Source organism: Platalea leucorodia (assembly GCF_965183815.1).
Source record: "Platalea leucorodia genome assembly, chromosome: 5".
Lineage (NCBI taxonomy): Eukaryota > Metazoa > Chordata > Aves > Pelecaniformes > Threskiornithidae > Platalea > Platalea leucorodia.
This window is the reverse complement of record NC_138827.1, coordinates 29556871-29579131: the sequence shown is the minus strand read 5'-3', so window position 1 is coordinate 29579131 and position 22261 is coordinate 29556871. Positions and strand designations below refer to the sequence as shown.

At 42.2% G+C, this 22261-nt stretch overlaps 1 protein-coding gene across 1 annotated transcript in view; it reads right to left on the bottom strand.

Annotated features, from left to right (window-relative positions):
* The window catches only part of LOC309590531 (BEN domain-containing protein 5), a gene marked incomplete at both ends in the record, with an annotated part of 962813 nt that overhangs the window by 45131 nt on the left and 895421 nt on the right, over nucleotides 1-22261 (bottom strand). The window lies entirely within an intron of this gene.

The window sequence follows — 22261 nt, the reverse complement described above, 5'->3', positions numbered from 1 at the left end:
TCTAACAAGCTGGATGTTGGTAATTTTTTGTCCAGGCCACTCAGCAAATACTGATAAATAACAAGTGAGTATGCATTTATGAGTGATTTATTACACAAAACTAGGAGCTAACGTTGTAGCACAAACTGTACTAAAAACAAATAGGCATACTTAGTTTGCTGTCACCAGTAGAGGCATCTTCACTAGTGATAATGGAGACTTGGACTGCAGACTCTGCAGGGCACAGATTTTGCTCTGCATTCATACAACAGTTAGCACAGTGGGATCCTGGTCTATTATGAGATGTCATGAATGCTAAATCAACACAAATACATATTTAGTAAGGAGCAAATGACAGATGTTTTGTGGACAGCCAGACTGCCATATTATTTGGATTGCAGAGTTCTACTATAGCCCAGGCAGTTCTAAGAAAATACTATAAAGATGCCCAGGATATTTTCAGGAGCTGTCTCATGCAATATTCAATCAACTGAAGTGATTCGAAGCACTGCTGGTATTGGAGAGCATACTTTGCTGTATTAATTTGTGAGCTGTTGCATACAGAAATCTGAGCACACAAGAGATCCAGAATCACAGGTAATATCTGACAGAGGTCTTTACATCTTAGAAATTCAGCTATTAACATCTGCTGAGCTGGGCTCTGGTTTAGATGAGATTTATGGAAAAGCTATTGATTAAACTACAGCTTTAGCTCTGTTTACCACTTAAACACACACACACAATTAAATACATTACAGAGCTGAATAGCATTTCAAATTATAGGACTTTCCGCTTCCAAAAGCACTTAAAAACATTATCCACAGACATACATATATATGTTTGCACTGTTTAATTGACATTGTTTTCCCAACTCCTTCAAGTCACCTGTAATATCAAATCAATTAAGTATTATTTTCCCAACCTATTTACTGAGCTACCTAGCAATCAATCCACCTACACACAGAGAGAACAAATGCTCATGGGGGATGGTAGAGCTTAAAAAACTGCTGAAAAACTGTCAGCCTCCTCCAATGGCAGCCAGACTCATAGCTTTGCAGGATTGCACAGCCTGACATCTTGCAGAAATAAGTCCATGGGATAAAAGCTCCATATTCTGACAGTGCCATTCCTTCTCTGCAAATCAATACACTCCTGCATGGAATAGCGTTACTATTTCAAGTTATACACATGCTAAATATGTTTTGGATTACACTGGTATAAATAAATAGATAAGAATACATTTCTTTTCCATCTTTGGACATGAGGTCATCCTTAAAACAGAAAATAGTGCTGGGGCAGGACAGTAACCTGGGACACTCAGGTAAATCAGGTTTCGTTCCTGTCCTTGTCACACACTTCCCAGGTGACCTTGGGCATGTCTTGCAGGGCCTGACTTCCAAAGGGGGCTGTGCACACGGTGGAGATGCAGTAAATCCCAAGTGCCTTGTATCAACTGGTCACCCATCTCAGCTCATCCACCAGCTCACAGCATACTCAGCTAACTAAACAGTCATCTCTGCAATATATTAAATTTTGTTATGTGTGTGTGGCAGTGATGAAGGAAACAGAGATAAGATATAATCAATTGCTTTTCTGTAAGGCTAGTCTAAATCAGGGTCAATTAGGCTCATAGGTTGTGTATTTGCAAAGTCTCACTGCGGTCTCTCTCACCAGGAAGCGTGCAGGGTTGTGGAGCAGGAGAGCTTGTCCTAGCCTCTGCCACATCAGGCTTTGCCATTGCTCTGAAAGGAGCTCCCACTGAAGCTTGACATATAGGACCCATCTTGTAAGAGGGCATATGATCCCATTGACAAATACTTTTTTGTCTATGTGTTCTATTACCTAACCTTGTAAATCAAAGCATTAAACCCTTTTTTTCCTCCCTTTGTTTGTGCTGCATCTCAGACTTCATCCCTGAGCACCAGTAACGTCCCTTGCACAAGGGGGCTCCAATTTACACAAGAAAATCTGGGTCTTTCAACATGAACCAAACAGTAATAAATCCTAGCAGCACACTGTACAGAGCCAGCATGAGGCTGAAATCAGAGATGGCTATAAAGCTCTTTCAGAGTGAAAACTATTATTATTTGTATTGCTTCATTTAGTAGAATGGCAAGTCATACCCCTGTACAAATACGTACATTTTTGGGCACCAAGCCAGGCACTAAAACAATAGCAACTGTGACTTGTCAGGTGAGACAAGATCAATCAGGCCAGGATTTGGAGTTCAAATCACTATTGGAAATAGAGCTTCCTGCGAGCTAAAGCAAACTAAATTAAAGCACAGGTATTCACACTGCCGGAGCATCTCAAAATGAAATTTAAAGGGCTTCTTCACAGAGATTGGAGGGTAATGCAAACAAATGCCCATGAATATTTGTTCACATTTTACAAGCCTTTGCTTTGGACATTTTCACCTGCCTTCAGTACTTTAGTGTGTGTTCAAGTGATCCACATTTCATGGTTCAAAAGTCACAGCATTTCAGTGTTCACTGCAAATGGGTTGTCTAACATTTCCAGTTGGGGAATAATACCAGATGATTCCCCCTGCTCAGCTGTATCTGTTAAGACAGTCCAACTTCTGAATTCTATACCAAATGAAAATTGGAAACTTCCTTTCTCCTCAGACCACACCAGTTTTAGCAAAGGCACCTGCTTAGTATTTTCAGAGTGGTGTTACTCTTTTTTTGCCTTCTATGCTCATCTCAGTCAGGGCTGAAGAAAGGTCTAAAACTTGTCTCCCATCATGATGGCCCTTTGCTACTTTATCCCTAATATCTGTTCCTCCCTTTACGCTCTGTGTGCTAATCTTCACTCACTAACCAGTTGATGTGCCTACGCATCCTGTACAATGAGACACACTGGCAGCTGTCACAGCATCACTGAACCTATTGTTTGATGTGGTGCATGCGTACTCTTTTCACAGCACTTTTAGCCTGCCTTTTCATCACATTCAATGTGAATGTACCACAAGGAAGGAACAGAATTTCAGTTTAAATCAGCCACTGTTATATACTGACGACAGTTCTGGAACAGACGTTTTATCCCTTATTGTTCTTTTTCATAAGAAAAACACATTGCCTTCCATAAATCTTTTCTGTGAGTCCACAGGGTCATCTATTTGCCAAAAGAGCAATTATTGATTATTCCCAGTCTACAGCTTCTGTTGCTGTTCCTGAAAGTGTGTGTCCATTTCTAATCAGAGCTAAGGTTATGACACAGCTTTTGTCATCTGCTTTCCCGGAAAACAGCAATATCCCAACAATATCTACAACCAATGCAGTGGTGTAAAGAACCAGAAAGAATGGGTTCTTAGTGAAGGATCTTCTTTTATTAGAATCCTATATTTTAGCAAGGTTGATGCCCTGCATATCAGTCAAATCAGCTGCAAGTGCAGTCCATCCTCTGAGTCTGTCTGAACCTGTCTGAGCAGGAATCTCTGCCAACTCTTTCTAGCACATTAAGGCTTAGAGGAAAAATTAAGCAGTGTTCCAAAATACCACTTCGGCATAAGATTTAGTCAGGCATTTAGAGTAATGATCAATCACTTGAAATTTCGAATCTGGGTGTTCTGATCCTTCTTCCTCACCAAATAATCACATTCTCTCACCAAGGGACAGTAAAAGACATGGATCTGCTAACTGATGTTCAGAGGTTTTATATGAAAACCTCGGCCATTGCTGGGACTGGCTGGCCCCAGGAAATGCCAGTGACACTCCTTCTTAGATCATTAGTTTGAATCAATGACGATGGTTTGAAGGGGCCACTGTGAAGTGAGTTGCTAATAATCATCATGTTTACAGACAGCATTTTGGAGTGGGCTGGGATGCCCCATGTCAGCCTTTACTTTATGTTCATGTGTTTAATCCCCATATCAGATAATTCACACCCATTTAAGAGTACCAGCCTGGGAAAATAAATCCTCAGATAACCCGCACAGTCAAATAATCCACCAAATCAGATGTGGAGGGATGACCGGGGATAGAGAAACTATTAGGAAAAAAGGCGCAGACTGTGGGAGTCAGAAGCAGTAGAGCTTGTAGAGGAAAAGGGGTGCTGAGGTAAATGTCCCCTCATCTTATCCATAAGTGTGGGCAGAGACCATGCTGCTCCCAGAGCATTTTGGCTTGTTTTTTCACAGAGAATGAGCAGCCTGTTCATGAGAGAATATAATACTATATGGAATAAATGAGATTTGAAAACTGCATATTTTCCACCCACACTACAATGGGCATTATTGCTGGCAGCTAGCAGTGGGAATAGCTGGGTAGACAACTAGCCTTAATTAGGAGGAAGGCATATTCTTCTGAGGAGAAAGCCAGGCTTGCAAATGTTTGCATCGAGCACATTCCGTGGGTTTTAGATGTAGCACCATTTATAAAGCAAGGTCTGATTGAAAATGAGTGCACTGTAGGGCATCATTTTCAAGATCCTGCACAGGATATTCCTCCAGACAAGCAAAGGAGGACAGGTTTTCAGATGCTGTCGCTTCTTACTCTATGAATTGTAGGTGATGCATTCATCCAAAATACCAAGTGTCAGAAACAAGGGCCACAATGTCTGCAAGGGCTGAGCCCTCTGAAACATCACAGTCCCCTGAGCTGGCATTTGAATAACTTAAGCTGAGCTGGAAAATTGTTCAGGGCTCTGTTGCTGGGTTCCTATGCAGCCTTGGCATGTGTGGCCAAACTTGGTCTGCACTGACACTGGGAATAAGCAAGTTGGACTGTCTGTGTAAGGTGTGAGCAATTACACCCCCTTAAATCACAATGATGTTATTATGGGAACTTCCATTAGGATCCTTAACCTTTAGGGGTTAAGGAAGGCCAGACCGATCAAGAGTTCCCCAGGCAAATATGGCCCTTCACTCTTGACACATCTCCAATTGACTCTCAGAAGCATTAGTCCCTCATGGAGTCCACCGCTGTTTGGCTCCCAGAGCTGACATAAGCAAGACAGAAGAAGTTGTTGATAAAAAGCATTTTGCAAAAGGATTTCCCATGTAAGCTCAACATTTGTAGAACAGTTTTGATGCCCTTCCTGCATTTGTGTTGTTTTTAGAAAACTGTTTGAAAACAGAAAGCTGATTATTGTTCATGGTGAAAAGCTGAAATGTTGTGTTGTTTATTCTGCTTTGGAAGTGTTTTGGTTGCAGACATCTGAACCTGGCTCCATTTCACTTCTGTATGGCTTCCAGCCTCCCCTGGAGACATACTCACACACACACAGCTCTGTCCTCTGCCCTCCCACTAGCAGGCTGCCACCAAGCCAGGAGGTGCTGCTTCCTCTAAAGTAGTCGTCAGTGTCAGCACATGAATCCACTGACAGATGGAGACTGAAAGTAATGAAAAAGCCAGTCCTGCCCTAGAGATCAAATCCATCAGCTTCCCACCATGTCTCACTCCTCTTGCTCGCCCAGGAACTGATTCCCTAAGTTTCCCTGGAAGACGAATCTCCCTAGGGCCAAAGCACAAAGCTGCCAAGAAGCTGGCTGAGCCGGGGTTTTGTTGTTTCACACTGTAATTACACATTAAGATTTGGAATGTTTTTCTGGTGTTTTTTTTTAGAGGCAGCTGAGTCTCTCCGGCCTGTCCCATCCAGATGGTGCTCCAACTGGATGCGAATCTTCAGACAACACTTTTCAAACTTGAACTAAAAACCCAACAACAAATGCAACTGAGTGAATTCTGTGCCTGTGAAAGAAACACAGCTGCAAGAGAGTTGGAGAAAAATAGCCAAATCCCCTAAAGGCCTCAAGTATCCATCTATAAGAGACACACAGACCTGACTCTTGGTGGCCAGGGCTCAGGTGGCACCCAGTGGTCAGGATCTGGCCCCTCCACTCCTTGCAGGGCACATGGAGAGAGGCTGGCGCCCCAGGAGGTAACAGAAGCGATCTGCATGCTGAGCCGGAGCTCCGCAGAGGGAGCCAGAAGGAAACAACAGGCACAAGGGAGCACCGTAAATCCTCCTGCTCTGTGGCACCTGAAGCAGGGCTGGGCAGAAGGCTCCTCCATCCACACAGGCCCTTGTCCTTGGACTCACTTCCATTTGTATGTCAGGATGCTTTAACAAATCCCATGCACAAGCCTGGAAAGAGAGATGCTGCCTCCAAGCTCCCTCCTGCCAGAGGGAGGTCCTGCCTGCTGAGCTCCACAGCCTTGAGGCTGCTCTCACCCTCTTTCTGATCCCACATCTCTTCCACTCCTTTCTACAAGGGAGCACAGATTTAAGCAAAAGATGCTCCTATCCAAAGCATCACCAGGGGAGACAGGCCAAGAATGTGCTTCTCGAGTTGGGAATGACATTAATTGGGATGCACTGCTTTGGAGGTAGGTGTTTATCTAAAAGATGATTCCACTAAAGGTGCTACCTACCTCCATTTTCAGAACAAAGCAGTTACACCTGATTTTGGGGAAAGCCTCGCCTTGTCATGGGGTGCCGTCTGTTCAGAGGGTGTGGGTCAGAGTGGGCCCTTTGCAGCACCGCTCTGTGGTTTTGGTGATGGTGAGGCTCCAAGACATGCTCATAGAGCACAGGTGTTAGTCTGGGTGTTTAGACAAGATTGGCATAAAAAAGTGAGGTGTCAATAAATGCTTCAAAAGATGGGCTCTAAAAGGTGGCATTTAAAAGGTAGGTCATTTTGGAACACAATTTTTGAAGGATATGCCAGAAGTCCCTACAGACTTTGGTTTGGGTACCCAAGTCCCTTCCTAGATCCTAACTTCAGATCCTGTATTTTACAGAGCAGATGCAGGCATCAACACTGCAGATCTCCACTGCCTTTCCACCACAGACTCCACCAACCCTCATACCACTGCTCTTGCAGTTCTCCTATAGGCTGACCTCTGAAGAACAGCAAGAAATAGCAAGGGCCTCCCTGATGTGCCACTCATGGTGTGCAGGCTCCAGAGACCTTCTTGGATGAAAGCGTTCAGGCACAGGCATGGAGTCAACAACTATACCTGAACTGTAAGGCACAGCCCACATATGTCTTTGCTTCTAAAATACCAAGCCAACATGGCCTGGGTTCAAAGTAAAACATGATGCAGTTCCTCTAGAAGTTGACATAGGTTGTTATTGTTGAGTTTTGTTTTTTATTTTTTTTCTTTTAAACTCAGAAACAAGAAAAGGCCATTGCCAAGAAGGTTTGCCTGTCAGAACTGAATCAAGACCATAAAGTTGTGTAGATAGGAAGAGTAGCTGGAAGAAAATACTGAGTTTTGATCCTACAAGATAAAGGATTTCTACCCCTTCCTGAACACCTACACCAATTCATTTCTATGAGTCCAGAGCCTGGGGAGCCAGCATGAGGCCTGATGCAAGAATAGCAAGCTAGTACATGACAATCCAGAAGAAACTAAATTTGTGCTCCTTTCAGATCGCCTACTGTGCGATTATAAAGGACGCCCCTCCATCTAAATGGCTCCACGTTAATTTTCTTCATCTGTTTCACACTTCCCCTCCTTTATCTCCCCACTTCTCCAACAATACAAATGATGTTGGTTTGGACATATTTTCTCTCCAGCAGTTCAATAATTTGGAGACAGCGATGCATCAGAGCTCTCTGTTGGAAAGCACATTCAAACATTTACTATTCACTCCTACGCTGATTACTCACTCAGAGTGCTTAAAAAAATAATAATAGCAACATTAAAAAACAACAAAAATACCAACCTAAAACAAAAATGGGAATATGGAAGTGTACAGCATTAAAATAAACTCTGGCTCCCTTGCCAAACTCATTAATAATTTTGGCTTTCCAAAAAAAGAAAGATTTGGATTGCTCTGCTCTTCAAGTATCAAAACATCCAATTAACACAGCTAATTAGCGTCACAAACAGCAGTCAAAAGAATGGTAATTTAGATTCAGGATTTCAAAGGTTTCTTAATCCCAGGCCAATGCAACTAATCTCTCAGAGGCTGAAAGTGTTTTGTTATTGCAATGCAATTGTATAGCATCCCATCAATTAGTGGCATTGCAGGGAACACTCGCTTGCATGATTCATTTGTCTAATCAGAACACAAAAAAAAAAAAAAAAAAAAAAAAAAGAGGGAGAGGGGGACAAAAAGGAACAGAAAAATCTAGCTTCTTAAAATATGCAGTATCAATTTTTTCCAAATAGTTTATACCATAGCTGGAAATGATTGTGAATAACACTATGTCCTTCCCAAAACCGAACCAGCAGGCTGAAGGGTTTTTGCTAGTTTTTAAGAGATTAATAGGACAGTAAAGCCAGCCACACAAGTGATATCAGCTGGCCTGCAATTAGATGTGTTGGCTGATATGAACAGCTTCTTAGAAAGGGAGGGAGGAAATATATTTGAATGAAAAGATCCCTTTCTTACCAACCTTCCCTTTATGCAGGAAACACACAAAAATGGCAAGATTCTCAGCAGACAGATTCTGTTACATCCTCATCGCAGTCACACATTATCCAGGGATTTGACCCCCAAAGCTTTGGCAATCCCAAAGTTTACCACATATTTTACAACATCACTCACATTTCTGAAAGCCCAGTTTTTCCAGTGGAATGGGAATGGAGGAGCACTCAGCACCACTGTTGGGATCACTGTTCTTCTCTTGGCTACAGAACTCAAGTTACTAAGATTTGAAGGCGTATCTGCAACACCCAAACATCTCTGCTTCTTCAGATCTTGCATCAGCTCAATTTTAACGGTAAAGTCCATTTGAAAATGAGCAAGGTCCAGTTTCAGATACAAACTTTCTCTTTAATTTGCCATGTTTCTCTATAAGTCCTAGTCCAGCTCAACCCTAGTTTCTGATCAAAACTTTTAAATTTTTACCTTCTTCCATACTCCGCTGCCTGGCCCTTCCCAAAAATGTTGCAGTCTTTTGGCCTTCCGCTGAACTTATCTTTATTTCAGCTTAAAAAGCTTGAATTTCACGCTATACCTTCCCCAACACCAACAGACTGGGATGCCTTGCACCTAATCCTTGCTCTGGCCTATAACGTGACCTTGCAAGTCACTCGTGCCTCAGTTTCCCTGACTTCAAAACAGTGCTGAATAGTTCCAGACTGCACTCTAAAGGGATGCACAGAGATACAATGAAGTTGGCACATTTGATAAAAAAGTAGTACCTGAGCTCTGGAATCAAACCATTATATTCTATGAGCATGACAAGTTGAGGGGATTATGACAAAGAAGATGTTTCAGAATAACAAATCACAGATTTACTTTAAGCAACCTCTACACCGAACTGAGCTGTTTAGTGTAGCCCACACCTGGAAGAACTAGAGTGATCCAGCTATGTAACAACAATGTTTTTTCCTTCCAGCATATGCACACACTGACCCGTACCTCCTCACAACAGGGCCTTTCTGCTCCGTTTCCTGTGGGGTACATAGCTGTCTTCCAAACCACTAGCATTTCTACCGCAGAGGTAGCCAACGGCTTCACAGTTCTGGATGCTTTTAGTCTAGTCACAAAATGGAGTCTATGCTTAGACGAGGCTGGAGGTGAAATGCTCACCTCAGAGTAGTTGGTCCTACCCACAGTATCCTTTCTTCATGTCTGGAAAAAGAGTAATAAATCCTGAAAGCAAATGGACTTGAATCAAAACAAGATCAAGCCGTCAGAAAACAGATTCTTCATGACAGGAGGGAACCTTTGCCCTCCCCAGCCCTAATTTCTAGCTCCTGTATTGGAGCTGCCATACAACTGCACTTAATAAGATTGCATTGAACAAGACAACCCATGAGCAGAACAGGCTCTGTAGTGAGTTAAGTGCATGGCCAAATCTAACTGAAGTCAAGAACAGGGAACATACAAAAGCTGGGACCACTCTGTACATGAGCCCAGTAAATGATCCTGGTATCAGTTCTGATCCAGGCAAAGTAGGTATAAAAAAGGTATTCAGAGGTGAAAAAGTTCATGTACAAATACAGTGTTCACTCTTGAAACCATTACCATGTTTTAAGGCATAAAACACTAATGAAGATGTATAGACTCAATCTCATGGACTTATAGACTGAATCTTTGCCTCACTTACATTAAGCTCTGGCTGCTCTTACCCACTCAATCATCCTTAACACACTCATTGGCATCAACCGCTTCTTTTGTCCCATACAGAGATCCTCATATGCTGCAGATTTTGATAGAAAGTCTAAAGAATGGATAGTTATTAAAGGGTGCTTTGTTGTGACTGGACTCTGTACTGGTTGGGTTGAGCTGTTGCCATTTACTCAAGAAAAATTAAGAGAAAGAAGACCTTTAGGAAGCCCAGTCAAACCAAAAAAATTCTCTGAACAATATGCTTGATTAATGCATGTTATTAGAAATGGCGCAAATGGGAACCTTATCTATGAATTCCTTCACTGTTTCAGGACGAAGGAATTCTCAAATCAAAGTCTGCCTGCATTATTTTCACAACAGAATGGGTTTTTAAAAAGAGAAAGAAGGAGTCTGTATTTGTTTCTGGTTCACACAAGTCAAAAAGCTTACCAGTCTTGCAGGATTCAAACCTCAAAGGCAGGTATCCTTGGTAAACAGGGTGATATCATAGGAACATTTATACTGTTTCTTTAAAAGTACTGAATCCGAGAACCACCAAAGCAGTCAATAACACTAGGAACACTGATCCTTCGCTCTCCCCCCGAAACGTATCCTAAATCTCAGCACCATTCAGCTAAGCTGACACTAAGGCAGGACACTCTCTGCAGCACATGTGCATACAGGTGACAGATGGAACTCAAACATTGAAAAAACTTTGGGAAAACAACTCAACTTCTGAGCATTAAGTATTCAGATAATGTGGCACTTCAACTGTTGTTCCACTATTGTATTAAGAACAATTGCTATCAAATGATTCAAGGCACCTTCTGGTTCTGCCTCAAAGGAGAAAGTGGTATTTTGATCAAGATGGTTCAACATTTTTCACCTCCTGCTCCAGCTTGATAACAGAGCTCATGGACAAAAGAGATGAAAAGGTAGGAGCAGGTATCTCAAAATAACACTGCAAAAGTTAGCAGGTAGCTGAAAAAGTTAGGTTTTAGCTGAAATCCTGCTTTGCAGCCTTACTGAAGATCAAGCCGTAAGGTGCACTATTACTGTTTGTCTAACTAAACCATGACAAAGCCTGTGCTCATAAATAAAAACATATACTCTACATATCTTGTAGTCCAGCGAATCGTTTCCAAACCTCATGTTCCTGATGTATAAAATGGAAAGAATATTGGCCTTCCTTTCTAAAGCAGTCTAAAATTCATGAACATAAAGGCTATTATATCAGAGCCTAGAAGTACTCTTTATGTAGGGCACATTTACTATCATTATTTCACCTTATCCTTTCTAGATGTGTTCGGAAATGTGCAATAGATTCATAGCAAGAAAGAATCTTTTGTTTGACCAGAAAAAATATCTTGAGGTCTGGACTTCCCAGTGTTAGTGAGTCTAAGTCAGGTGCTGAAATATGATCTTAGCATCATTTCTATGTATATTAGCTCAGAGTTAATAGATAGGTACATAGATCTACATTACAATTAATAAGCCTAGCCAGGGAAAAGTAGGTCCCACAGCACACCTTTCAGAAGCAAGCCGTTACTAATCAGCATTTTAACAAAGCATAATTACAACAGCTTATGGCTCCCACCAGGTAAAGCAATAATTATAGGTGCAACCAAATAAACAGGGAAAATAATTACCTATTTCTCAGAGCTAATATTAATTTAACCAGGCTCGGAGTAATGGCTAGACAGACAGCTCAGTGCTTTTGCACTACCAGCTAGAAAAACTCTTCCGATTAAAACAAAGATCACAGTTGCCATTGTCAAAGAGGGGGGGAAGGTATGCAGTTGTCTTAATCTCCAGGACACCTTCCAGATTTCAAACAGGGGATGTCGTTATTCATTGCATGATGAAACTCTTCGCATATGCACTGTGTATGAGAAACACATCTTCTCCTGGGAAGAAGAGGGGAAACACCCTGGACTGACATACAGCCATGCTGGATGGCCAGCATGAAAATAGATGGTTCTGAGCAGGGTGAAGCAACCCAAGTTAGAGAAAGGACCCCAAAAATATCCGGGTTCTCTGCAACAACAGGGGATTGGATTCAAGAAGGATGTCTGCTTACACTGCTGGACAGTAGACAACTTTGTGCACTGACAGACACATCCAGACAGATGATCCAAAGGCAGCCATGCAAAGGGCAGGCAGGACACCATACTTGCAGTGACTCTCTTATCTGCTTGACAGGAGAGTTAACCACTGGCGGAGGAAGTCCCTGAGTTAGTCCTGCCACCATGACTGGCTTAGAGCAAACGGTGCTGTTCAGATGGATCAGCAGAAACCATTTAATAATTACTTTCCAGGGCAATTTCTGCTCTGCTGTACCTTCTATCCATGGAGAGCAGCAGACGCAGACATATCAAGTGACGCTATAATATCTGGAACACTCCAGGCTTCCTCTGGATTATGGTGGCTTGTAAGCACACCCCCTCCTGGACTCAGTGAGGCTTTCTGATTACATTGGGGATCCCCCACTGCAATGACACTGCCTTTCGCAAGCAAGTCCCTAGCATATGAAATAAAAACAAACCAAAGCTTTTCCATTTGTTTTCATGATGCTCCCATCTCACTATGAAAACACAAACAAAATAAAGAGGTTGATGATGATTTATTGCACACAGATGAAAAAACCTACAGCCCAGTGGTGTTTTTGATTCCACAGCTAATACTGTTAAATATTAATACCTTAATGATTCTAATACATGCTGGTTTTACCTGGTGATCCAATGGAAGGAGGTGAGGGTCAGGGAGTGCGGTGGAAAGCTGCCAAGCACAGGCTGTTCCTCCAAAGAGCTGGAGACTGCAGTGTGGAGGCAGAAACAAGGAGGAAAAGTAGGCAGGTAATAGTAATAACACTGCACAAAATCGCAAGCCACTGGGTCAAGACTGAGACCAAATGATATTGCTAGTGATGTCATTACGACACAATCACAGTGTGGCTCTACTAAGCCACATTTGTCTTCAGGCCACTTTCCAGCTCTCTGAGTGTTTCAGCAGGACTGTTTCATTGGGTTCTCCAGTGTTTCAGAACAAATTACACTGGTAAACAGATTTGTGGCAACACTTCGGGCTGAAAGACCAACTATGCCTTTGAACAGCATCAATTCCTCAGGCTGATACAAGTCAGCACAGACATGTCTGACTCCAACAAAACAACTGGGAGTAGTGAACCAACTATTCTGGGAGTTCACTAAACTGGTTCACTAAACCAGTTCAAATCCATAAACCATCTTCCCTACTCCCTGAGTATTGTAGTGCTCGGTTGTCCAGGTGTGGGGGCCAGGCTCTACCAAAAGCACTCACTTCATGTTCCTGAGTGGAGCATTCTTTGCTAGGGTTGCTTCAACTTAATCATCAGAACAGCCCTTTCAGTCTCATTCTTCCCCCGTTATTTTTTCTCAAGAATTACCAAGCCTAAAACATTCAGTTGTGTTTCATTTTAATGAAGTGACTTTGCACATCTGTAGTCATGTCAGAAAACAAAGTAAGAAAAGTAAGGCACTTGCCAAGGACAAAGCTAAAAAAAAAAGGGAAACCATAAAAAGAGGAGGGGGGTGGGATTTAAAACATTTCTGAAATTAATAAAAACACAGTAACACAAATATTCCTTAAGAAACAATGTTCTCCTGAGAAGCTCCAGAACTAATCTGTTGGGAGAAGGTTTGATATGTTTCAGCTAAGCTAAACCAAATCCCAAAGCCTTTTTAGGTTCACCATCACTAAATGGAGGCTTATGCCACTGTAATTTGGGCTTGAATTGAAGACATGAATGTCAATAGAGTCAAGAGGTTTGGATACAAGTGGGGTGGAAAATTTACCCCGAGGGATAGATTTTACCCCTTGCAAAAGCTGTAAAGCAAGGATTATACAGAAAATGAAGCTATATTGCCAAGAGCAGGATATTTAAACCCCCCAGGCAGCTTCTATGTAATTTTATTATTCTTTTAATTTAATTTCCTAAAATCTCTTTCTCTCCCCACTCCAAACAGTAACCATGAAATAATGCACTGGAAGAAGACATGGTGGGGCCAAATTCTCATCAGCTGAAGCACTCTAAGCTCAATTTCAACTGACAAGGTGCCTGCACAAGGCTCTGAATCGAGTACTTGCCCTGTGTAAAGCAACTTTTCCTTGCAACAGAGGGCATTCAGGGTCTCGGGGCCCCAAATCTTCCTGCTGCCACAGAGCCAAAGGCCTTAACTGAAAGGAAGATGGGGAGGGACAGCTAACCTCCTGTCCTGCTGCCTTCCCTTTGCATGGCACTGAATAAATAAGGAAAAGGCTGCTAGTGTCTACGCAGTACTCAAAAGCAATAGATAGGTTGCCCAGATGTCTGGGTTGCCCATGTGGGTTTTTTGAACCTGAAATGTGCCACGGATCCCTTCAGGCCAGATGCGCAAACAGAGCTAGCAGTGAGCTAGCAGAGCTAGCTACCTCCACAAGCAGTTAAGATGCAACCAGAATTCCTAGGACATCACTGGAATTAAAAGGGGTTCAAACCCTGAGTGTTTTACAAAGTCTTGGGAGAAACTTTTCTGCTTTTTAAATGCCTCTAAAAACCTTCACCTGTCTTTTGCCTCAGTTCACCTATTTTAAGTACAGTAATAAGCATCATCCCCTGTCTCAGAACTGTGCTATGACATTTCCTGAAATACATTAGTCAACTCTCGTGAGAGGGCCAAGGGGTAGAAAATTCTTTATATAGCTATTGGTGAGGAGGAGAACTCATCCCATGCTAACTGTGGTTACATTTCACAAGAAAAAGGCTCAAAGTGAGTATATGAAATGTCTTAAGCATATGATTTCTATTCAGCTGCTGTCCAAAAACTGTGAAGCCTCCATTGCATTTCTCCAAAATCTTTCTTCTTGGAAGTTTATGTGATATTCCAAGTAGCTGTAGGAGTCTTTCCAGGCAATTCAAATTCAAAGCTCCTGCTGCTGGCTGCCAGAGTCATTTTTACAAAGGTTTTCCATGCCACTCTATTTTGAAGGATGTTACCTTGACTTCAGATTCCAAGAATAATAATACAGGGAGGGTTTTGCTTAGCCTGGATGTAAGTTTAATGCCTGGCTGATCAAAGCAGGCTCTCTCTATCCTGTGCAATATCTGACTTCATAGAGCTGCATTGGCAAACTGGTCCAGTGCTTTCGACAGAGAAGGAGAATTCACTGGAACAATGTGAGTACGTGAGGCATCAGCAAGAATGCCAAAACATCCATCATTGAACCAAATACTGCAAAGGTTGGACAAATTCAGGGAAGAGCTGGATAAACTCCTCTGCAGAAAGAGAAGCCTGAAGTCCAAGACAGCTTTACCCAGCTGGCTGCCTTATCCTCATACTAGGTAAGGAACTGCACCATACAGTGAATCAGCAAAGTATCTCTTCCTGCACTCACAAACAGGCAAGTACTTAGAGGAGTTACCTTGAGGATCAAATTCACTTTTTTTTTTTTTCTTTGCTTAAGTGGGAAATGGAAAATATGAATAAGGTATCTAAAGTCATCAGTGTCCCTTCTCATCCCTCTGCCTCATCTGCTGAGCCTGAGCTGATGCGGCTTTGCAAGAGGACCATGCGGGCTCCCCATCCATGTGACCTGACAACCAGAGATGTGGGAGCTGCATGGTAAGAGTGTCCACAAGAGGACTTGTGTGGCTGGGACCTCACCCGTTTGGCTCAGAAGTTTGGCCACTCTCAAGTACAGCACACAACCGAAAAGAGAGCTGCCACCCTCATCCAGCTCCCCTTTCTCCCAGGCTACACAGCTAGGCTTACAAAGAACTGCAGGTTTTTTCAGGTCTACAGTATTTTCTGTAAAAGTCTATGGCTCTGGGAGCCATAGGATTGTTTGAGGTTTCCCCAGCATTCATTTAAAAATGCAATTGCAGGCTTCACAGTTGGAGAGAAAAGCTTAATAATGCGACTGTATGCAGACCTAAAAATAGACTCAAAAAAATTTAAAAGACTCCCAAATACACCTGGCAATGCTAGATTCCAGATTCACTGGTGCATTCCCTTGTACTTAGAGCTTTTCTTGCATGCACAGGGAAACAGAAGAGAGAATTAAAAAAAAAAAAAAAAAAAAAAAGGAAGAGGAAAACATAATTATAGAAGTTCAAAAACATTGAGGTGAGAATTAGGAGAAGATGCAGTGCCAGAAATTAACTCATTTACAAAACCTGCCTGGGCTGCCAGGGTCCCTTTAACTGAACACACTCAGCAGAAAAATGAGTCCACATTGTATGCAATGAAAATGCTGATGAACATCATCACTGTGCAATGACTTTAAAATTGATTTGTGGGGGGTAGGAAGATTTTGTTTCACCTTCCTTAGTGGGGAAGCCAGACAGAGTTTTAAGCTTTATTGACTCTGGTATTATAATCACAGTTGCTGGTCTTTCAACCTTTTCCAGAACTGGAGAGAGGTTTTCTTCTCTGTATGACTAGACACTGTAGCATGGTCGATTCTGTGCTGAATTGAAATTCATCAGACCCTGCTTTGTCTCAACAGAGTTATTACTCTAAAGCCTAAAACGTTATTATGCATGATATGGTTTTGGAGCTGGTGAAAGGGTTGTTTTTGCCCCTTGTTGCAAAAAGGGAAGGAGAGGGGAAATATCTAACCTGACAATAAAAGGTGACTGAAAGAAAGATAAGTCTTTTATATGAAATTGGTTGTGCCTGGAAAAATGTGTAAGGGAAGCAAAAGCACCAAATGGATCTCAGAGAAGGAGTTCAAAGGATGAGATGAGAACCTCACCAAGCCTTGGTGCTGCTCAGTGCAGGGAACGGCTAAAATCCATCTCTGCTCATAGATAACCCAGTGTTTAGATACAACCACAGTCTGCACATTTACCTCTTTTCTTGATCTTCTACCATGAAACATTAGCAGGTACTCCAGGGCACAACACAGCAAAACTGTGCTCTCCCTGGCTCCGGTCCTGCAGAGGATTATGTACTCACTCTACCTCTGTGTCCCAAATGAAGCATTTGTAAAAGTTCCTCAGGGGATCAAAAGGCCTCAGCAAGACTCATCTTTCCTAATATAAACTAAATCATAAAAATATATGCACACAGTCAAGATATGGCTGAGGGTGGGAAAGAACCATTGTAACAGGTCAAGACACCTTGATCTTTAGAGGCTCATCTCTCCCAACCTAAGCATTGCCTGCTGAATACCTGTGATTTAGACAGCATTTTGTGCTGTTTGAGGCAGACTGGAGGTGATGTAGTAGTGTTAAAGTCTGGCTGCATGTGCAGTGGAAAGGGGGCATCTAAGACAGGCACTTGAGGATGAAGGGCACACCCCGTGCGGCCTTTCTCTCTGAGTGCCTATTAGAGTTAATTAGCAATTAAGTAATTGAATTATATACAATTGCACAAAAGACATACACATATATGTAGATAAGTACCATGCACTAGTATATGTCTTTCATGTCCATGCAGTGGCACGTACACAGAAAATAGAGACACAGGATGAAACTTTGACCTCAGTGAACTGGGTGGGAGTTTGCCAGCCTGCTTGGATGGCACCCAGACTGTGCCTGTGGCTGTTGCCCAGAGAGGTCCCTACCCCACAGGCAGCTCCATAACAGGGCTGCCTACACCTACATATCAATACCTGCAGGGCCAGACTCGGGCTCCCTTGGTCCACGCCTGAGCTGAGTGGGTAACGCTAGCTTTAAAATCATGTTAAACATCCTTTAGCCACTAAACACTTCTAAGAGTTTGAAGGAGGTAAGAACAGGTCCCAAGCACATGCTAAACAAAACCACAATGTCTGTGTGCTTTTGTAAATAGCTCAATATAAACCATGCATTTTTACCCCCTCTTAAAAAGAGGCTCATGAAAGTGCCTGGTCTCCAACCCCCTTGAATTGTCTCAGAGGGGGGCTTTCAAAGCAATAACTATTAAAATGTTACTGCCATTTGTCTAATGCAATTCCATGCTCCACATCCATCTTTGGAGAGCTGACTTTCATTAACACTTCAAAAATAATTTAAGGTTTTCGCGGTGAAGGTTAGAAACTTTTCACAGCTCAGAGCTAATAGCTTTGCTGTTTACATGCTATAATGTCTTGATAACCTTTTCAAACACACTGTGGCCGGCAGCTGGGACCTGTCCCTGCTATTTTTGTTCCCAGAATGTAACAGCAGAAACGCGATGACTTTGTGCCCCTGAAATGGTCACTTTTCTTCTCTTTAGGCTTCGCTTCCATTACAGCACTAACAGAAAGGGCCTCACCTTTTCAAGAGGCTCCTGATGTATTGAAATACAGCCCTGACTGTCCTTTCCCTGGAGAAATGAAACAAGCTGATTGTCTCATTGGAAACCCAGTTTCAGGGGGCACAGGAGGAAGGCAGATAGGAATTGCCTTTCCTATCTGGAGGTGCCTTGGAGAAGACAATGAACCTATGTGAACTATTTTGCCTGGAAGAATAAGGATAGGATTCTTGTTTTCAGGTGCTGGATGGACAAAGTCATAATCTCACAGTGTTTGTTCTGACACTGCAGCAAAACAAGTGCTGCAGCTCTCTTACTTTGCTTTACTTGAGTTGTGTGCAGATTACAAATCCTTACTGGAGACATGGCAGGCTGGCAAACAATAGCTGAATACTGTGGCATCCACGGGCTAGAAAATGGTGTCTCTCTCTAAACGCAGGAATCTCACTTGCTCCAGTCTCCTGCCCGCTCAACAGCTGGGACAGGGAGAAGGATGGAAGGATGCTGTAGTATCTACATGCCTTTCTGAAAACATCACGCAGGTCTAATTTCAGCATACTGTCCTTAAAATCACTGGGCCAAACAGTGCCCTCAGATACAATTTACATGGAAATATTCAATCCCATGGAGAACTCCAAGAGGGGTTTTCTCTCCCCTAAACCCAGAAGCAAATAAATGCAGCTGCTCCAAACTGATAGTGAGTAAAGGCCCTGAAGCTGAGAGAATGGGACCAGTCCATTCTTATTAAGCTAAAGCATTAAAAGTCCTGGACAAGCTGTAAAAAAAAAAAGAGACATGATCAACTCAGTCAAATTTACAGCAGACCTGGGGGCACATCCATGATGTTCTCTCTCCTGGGAGCTCTGCTATATACAGCCTTGGAGCAGTCATAAGCACCACAGCACGTGTTGCAAACAACAGGGTAAATGAGCCCTAAAAGAAATAATCGTTTTAATGATCATCTTCCTCCTTTTGGGCAGGGATGTGAAAGGCAGAGGTCAGTTTGTGACAAGCTCCCTGTAGCCTTCTTGAACCCATCCAGAAACCAGACAAGGAGAAAGGAGTGGTTGTGAGTTCTTCCCAGTCTAGAGAGGCTTCCAGAGGGCCCAGTGACTATGGGTGGCATGGGCTGCTGCCACCACAGAGGGATGGATCTGTACATGGGATCCTAGAGAGCATGGTGTAAAGTATTTCTTGCTACTACCAAGTCACTGTAAGTAGCTTGAAGACAAGTACAGGCTTCTGATCTCCATCCAAGTGCTTTAATTTTTTAAGGGTGAGAAGTGATGACAAAAACTTTTAAAAGATTCCTTGGCTTGGAAGGAGAGGGGAGTAAATCAAAGAGCAAGGTATACATCATACAATTTATTGTGGCTTATTTAGGCAGGTTGGCTAAATACTCCACGGAAAGCTGCAAATTCAGCAGAAATTTTGCAAAGAGTTAGCGTAGCAAATGAGAACAGATAGTGATCAGGCTACAGAACAGCAAAACAGAGTCATCGTTAATTAAGAGACCTAAATGATGAGACCCACTGAATTAGGTCAGTGAATATGCCCCTTCCTGCTCTAGTTTTAGGTTGTGCAAATGACTTCAAGCGAGGTCGTTTTCAGAGTCCCTGCAGTTGCCAGTGGGGCCATATAATGGACGTGAGAAAAGCAGCCAAGAAATATCCAACAATTTAGATCTACTCTAGAACTGGGTCAACATACGGCAAAAGAAAATTAAAGTCAACAAATGCAAAGTAATGTTCATCGCCACACGATCCTTGGAACCCCTGCTAAGCCTAATTTATATAAATGGCTTAGAGAAGCTGACTACAAACTGGTTAAGCCTGCTGACAACACAAAATTGGGGAAGTGGACATGGAGAGGAAAGAAAAAAAGCAAGCAAAGAAATTCTACAGAGTCCTTAGCTTTGGTAGGTAATTTGGACAAGGCGCAGCAAATAACTCTTAATGTTGACAAATGCAAAAGCAATACAATTTATTTGCAAGATCTCAGGACAAAATAGGAATTGCCTTGGACTTCAGCAAGGGGAGGCTAAAATGGCTACATCAGGAAGACTCACTTCTCTCACAAAGGCCAGGTGGCACAGCCATGTAATTAATTTTTAAGCTAAGAAAGGAATCAAGGTGAACAACAACAAAAAAAAAAAACAACAACATTCAGGTTGCTTAAAGACAACCCCCAAAAAGCAACAAAATGGACCTGCATCTACTATTATATCTTTACAGCAAAGTCTTTAGCTGGCAAAAAACCTGCAGAGCTAATGCTCTGCAAAGTCTGAGCATAGGCAGGACCTTGATATTGGTGAATGCAGTAACCTTTGCATGAGCCAGATGGAAAGGGGATAGGGTTACTTCTGGTAAGGATTGCTTTCTAGTTTGTTTAGAAATTTCAGTCCTATGTTACATTAGCAGTCCTAGAGTACAAAAATGACGAGCTCCAAAATGAAAACCAAGCCTTTGAGAGAAGGTGTTTTTAGGGAAACTTGACCATTACCTCAAGATTGATTCCAATGCCTCATACCCAAATGTGTGCAAGGATGGCTTCTTCCAAACAATCAGGACTTGAAAGCTGTTAGCAGATGAGGCAGTGAGAGGACAATTTTGCAGAAGAACTATCACACAGGTTCTAACTCTGTCCACTCCAGCATAGCCAACTGACCACACTGCAGCATAGGGCAGGCTAGCGATATCAAGCCTAAAATTGAAAAAAACCCAAAGCTTCCCAGACTGTCCTCCATCTTCATAAAAAGCAATAGAAGGTAACCCTTTGGAATACTATTTTTCAATTCAGACATTAAAACCAGACTGCACAATGCTTTGACTTCTCACACAGGGTGTGAGAAGTGACTGACCTAGATACAACAAAGTGATACATGCTGTAATAGTGAAATGAGCAGCAGGAAAACCTATAGGACTACTGTAGGCTATAAAGGGAGAGCAGATGAGGACAAGTTCAGAAAGGAACCTAAAAGGGAAGGAATAAAAAATACAACACAGATGACATCACAAGTGCTGTAGTCAAGGAAACATGTTTCATTTTTTTCCCTCAGTTCAGAGCAAGCAATCATAAAATGGACAAAAAGAGGAATTCAAAGCCACTCCTATCTTCTTCCCTGAGCTTATACAACTTTCAGGGACAATAAAAAGCAGGTTCAGTCAGTATAGATTTGGGATCTAATCTTCACAAAGGTTTGATCTTTCAATGTTCAGTTCATAGTAATTTTGCTCCTGACTTCAATGCACATTGCATCAGACCAAAAATACACAGAACACAATCTGTGTAGTGAGAACACCTTACCTGCCTTTTTTTGGGTAGTCTTTCAATCACCAACTATGTGTTAGAATATTATATTCACTACTCTAAGTTAAATGCTTGCAACATTGTCAAGGTGTTATGATTGTGTAGTTGAACTCCATTTTGAACTTTTTTATGAATGTCATCTCCTTTAGCATAACAACCAAGAAGGCATTATATTTCTTACCCTAAGCTAAATACCTCTGGACCACAGAACCTGCAGAATGGTACAAATCTCCCCCTTCCACTGTCAGAGGTTTCTACTCCCCAAAGTTTACAAAGCAATTAGGAGGATTTGCACACAAGCATGCCTCGCAGCCTGCTAGACATCCAGAGAGGTGTGGAAAGATCTTTTCCCTAATACAATTCAATCACAAAGCAACAAGCAAGCCCACACCAGAAAAAAAAAGAAAAGGATGAATGACAGGCATTGTACTTTACCATTAGTTAACCAACATATTTTAACATACTAATTTACTTTACCATTCTTAGGGTAACATAAACAAGTTTATCATGGAGTCCCCACTTCTACATACTATCCTGTCTAAAGTGGATCCCAGTCATTTCCAAATGTAAACTCAAAAAAACAATGCTTTGCATTTTGCAAATCACTCAACTTTTTCTTGACCCAGTGTCACAAGGCGATGAACATTCCTCTACTGCAGGGCACATAGAACCTGGAAAATCCCCACACAAAGCTGTAGTTCAACACTGGGGAGCATTTG